This window comes from Limulus polyphemus, unplaced genomic scaffold (genome assembly GCF_000517525.1).
Source record: "Limulus polyphemus unplaced genomic scaffold, Limulus_polyphemus-2.1.2 Scaffold152, whole genome shotgun sequence".
Classification (NCBI taxonomy): Eukaryota; Metazoa; Arthropoda; class Merostomata; order Xiphosura; family Limulidae; genus Limulus; species Limulus polyphemus.
In genome coordinates, this window is record NW_013665762.1 from 561969 (window position 1) to 566367 (window position 4399).

At 32.1% G+C, this 4399-nt stretch overlaps 1 non-coding gene across 1 annotated transcript; it reads right to left on the reverse strand.

The window, feature by feature from the left end:
• Window positions 1-2947: 2947 nt before the first annotated feature.
• Window positions 2948-3019, reverse strand: Trnah-gug. The gene has a single exon. It is a non-coding gene; the product is annotated as a tRNA-His (tRNA).
• Between the last annotated feature and the right edge of the window lie 1380 nt (window positions 3020-4399).

Consider the following 4399-nt stretch of genomic DNA (forward strand, 5'->3'; position numbering starts at 1 on the left):
AAACTCTTGTTCCTGGAGCTAATAAATTCCATTGCTGTAAACGAGAGCTAAGAAGTTCTCCATGCTGCTTTCATAGAGACAAGTCACGAATTACATCATTTAGCTCTTATTATGCTCAGATGAGACAGTTTATGTTGAGGTGCCACAGGAATAGAATTACTAGATGAAGAGGATGAAGCTGATTCGTTGTCTTCTTCGCAGGATAACTCTTCTGTTTCTCAATACTTTTGTGGATGTGGCACTGGAAGATCATCCCCATGAGGTACTAGTTTCATTGCAAATGTAATATCTGGATAGTTAATGTATTGCTTAGTTTTGCCTGAATATCAGAAACACTGGTCATGCAAAAATAACAGTCAGTTAGAATATATTTGGGCTCACGCCATATCATGTGAATTACAAATGACATACTTGCTCTCTTTTTATTCAGCCAGTGTCAAGTCAGATGTGTAAACTGTACAACACACATGTGGAGCCCAATGTTTTCCCTGGTCACCAATTTTACACCCACAATAGTACCAAATTTTTGCTGTCCAGTGTTATTAAACAATTAAATATTCGTATTTTAAAGATTGAAATACTTCGCAGTGTGGTGACGAAGATACATTTCTGTCATATCCAAAATGTTCTGACAATCATGGAAACTAAAATAAAAACTAGCATTCATTCAATATTTAAAAAAAAAGGAAGGGGTTACGTAAAGCATGTTCATAAACAAAGGTTTATGTAAACATTAAAGCATTTTTTTCAATTTAACAATTTTAGCTACTTACTTTTAGCTACTATACTTTGAGGTGTATGTTCTCTGCCCACAACAGGTAATCGACCCCCGGATTTTAGCGTTGTAAGTCTGTAAACTTATAGGGGGAGCTTCAAAATCAAGAAACACTGACAACAAACATTTCATTAATGAATAATTAACTATATGTAACAAATTAACTAGAATGTTTTACAGTATATACAAAAAAGGAACAATAAATAAGTGACTATTAACTTCTGAAATGTTTCATTAATGAATAATTAACCACGTGTAATAAATTAAGTAGAATGTTTTACAGTATATACAAAAAAGGAACAATAAATAAGTGACTATTAACTTCTGAAATGTTTCATTAATGCTCATGTTTAGTATTATGGCTTCGTAACTTTGATTGTAATAATTATAATTCTCGTTAAAAATAACATTAGAAATATTATATTTTACTCCACGTTCTTGACCTTCAAATATTAGATTGATTCTATATTTAAACCTCTGATTTTCATTTTAAAAAATAACACAATAAACAACAAATTCTACCTGAAGACAAAAAGCACAAATACGAATTTAACAAAATTAGAGACTAACCATTTTGTTAACCATTGTTGATAAGATATAGATTTAAGGTTATCGTGTACAGCGTAGACATGTACAATGGTATGAAACAAACAATGGGTGTATAAAACCGTAAAACAGTACACGGTTTTTATCAGATGGTCTGAAGAGGATTTTTTAGTTTAGGATTGATAAAGTATTAACGTGATGTGAGTCTGTTTTACGTGTCCAATCATTATTTATAAAGTAGTTATGAGATGTATTACAAAAATAGAAAAACCTGCCTCGTCTAAAAAAATCATAATTATGTAAACGGGCTATATAAAATAAATGTTTTTATAGGATTTGGTTTGATTGTCGTTAAGCACAAAGCTACACAATGGGCTATCTGTGCTCTGCCCACCACAGGTATCGAAAGCTGAACTTTAGAGACGTCAGCTTGCGGACTTACCGCTGAGCCATTGAGGGGTTTTATAAGAATAAACACAAGAACTCATTTTTGATGCTATGTGTATACTTTACTGAAAAAAAAATCATTCAATAGGACTAGTACGTCTATAATATCACAAAAGTGTTTGGGATGTACACAACTGGCAAATTCTGAATAAAAAAAATATAATTAGTTTCAGGTGAATATAAGTCAACCAGTTAATATTTATCATCACAATAAATAGATAAATGTAATTGAAAATGGCTTTCTTCAATGAATTTATTTCAAACTAAAGGCGGAATTTTAAACATTAACTATTTTTTCTTTCATCTTATACATTTTGTTGATTGAAGTTCTGGTATTATCAAAAATCAACGCTAGCATAACAGGATTAAAATACAGCATGACAACTTTATTATCTCTCGTTATACAGACAGTGTGAAAACTGTTTCAGATCGAAAAGAAAAATCATTTTTTCATTGAATAACATTAACACACAACATACGTAAATCGGTTAGTCTACTGGCTGACAACGCTAAAAAGTATCAATAGGTGGCGCTGCAAGAAATATTTTAATTGTCGCTGTTACCGTTGTACTATATTTGTGAGTTTAATTTTTTTATAAGTTGATAGATAGGGCAAGCATTATTTGAGCACTCAGTAGTTTATTCCAAATAGTCTATAGGGTATATAGTAACCTAATTTTATGCGTATAAACACGCAGTAATCAAATTAGACAAATTGTTACTAAGTGATAATTATATATATCATCCAAAATATCGCAATATATATATATATATGCACAACTTATAAATCTGAGAATCAAGACAGACTTATGATAATATATTTAGTGTCAGTAAGCCAGCAAAGAGTGCTTAACTTACATAAAGATTAACAATGCATTAAAATTCTATATTATTATCAGTCTGATTTAAGTTGCTAATTCCTTAATTTTTCATTAGGCATACAAACTTAGAATGACCTCTTCTTCCGTTTGATAACATAATGAAATAAATAGTAATTCTATACTAGTGTGGTTGAGGTAACAAAGTATAGATGAAATTTTCATTACGGCACGATATACTTGAACTAATTATTAAACGTTATAATAAACTTAATTATTAAAATGTACATACACACATATGTAGTTTCTTGATATTTCAGTAAATGTAAAATGAATTTCTTTTAACTGCAAAATAACACCTTGCCGTGACCAGGATTCGAACCTGGGTTATTGCGGCCACAACGCAATGTCCTAACCACTAGACGATCACGGCGATAGGAAATATACGTGTTAGTTTTAAACATGTTTGTTAGTTTGTTTTTAAACAATCGGTTGTTCGTCAACCGACGTTCAATAGTGTTAAGTTCTTTCCCCTCTTGTTAATAGAAACTATTTCACAATATTTTAATAATAATAAAACGTTAAATGTCACTCACGTGGAAGATTTGAATACCTAGTATAAAATAAATAAGAAAAGTTTTATTTTAATCACTGGGTGGTTTTTCACAACCATACTGTCTTTACTTTTCTGTTACAGTTGAAGGTTTGTATCTATTTTCTAACCGAAGGATTACTGTTAATCTGTTACGTTCTGTTGTGTCCCCCTGAGAGAGAGCGGTAAGTCTTCGGATTTAGAACGCTAAAATCATGGGTTCGCTTACTATGACTGATAAATAAACATTGCAGTTCTTTTAACTGGCCGAAATATGGCGTTTATAAGTGTACATAAAAAGTGCATTTTAAAAAATGTTAAAACATGATTAATGTTGCATATCACAGATTTTTAAACTACATTTATTTTTCATTTCTGTCCTTTTTATCTCTCTGTTATAAAAACTGTCAACAACTATAAAAAAGATACACCTGATTTCACACCTTGCTTACTGCGAGTTATTTTCTCTCTATCAAAAAAATTGTCAACAAAGAGTTCAGCTTTAAAATGAATGGAACACAAGGACTTGTAGGATTTTAGTGTGAAACGTAATAATTATGATGTGTTATTAAGTGTTAATGAGCAAGAATTCACTATTTAGTTTTAGAACATAAAAGTGTAGCTATGTGCTTACCTACAAACAAACAAAAGCTTCTTATGGCTTTTTACCCTATATGTACTAGAATCAACCCGCCGTCCTCATAGTCTCGTCTGACAATCCCCCGTCCCCCAAAAGACGCTTGCTTTACGTTGCTTTGAGAAATGCTTTTTCTTGTCAACGAGCCCTCCCCCCCCCCCAAGAAAACGCTTGCCTTACGTTGCTTTTAAGAAATGTTCTTTTTTGTTAACGATCCCTTGTCCTTTTAATGTCCTCTGCACGTTACTACACTCAAATATAAACTAGTAGTTATGGTTACGACATCGGTAAATCATGCCAATTGGCACTATCGAATGTTCGAACCTTCGCTCGGTGAAGTGTTGTAAGTGTATAATGTCGAAGATACGCGTATAATACAACTGTTTATGTTTCTACCAAAATACGGAAATGATAGGAGGATAAACAAACCAGGTAAATCTGTGGGAAAATACCCCCCCCCTGAATTATACACAGAAAGCTACAACCAGATAAAAACTACTGGGAAGTAGATAGCACCCCCTCTATTTGATTTTCTTGACGACGAAAAACAATAAAAACCCAAACACATAGACGAAAACCATGAT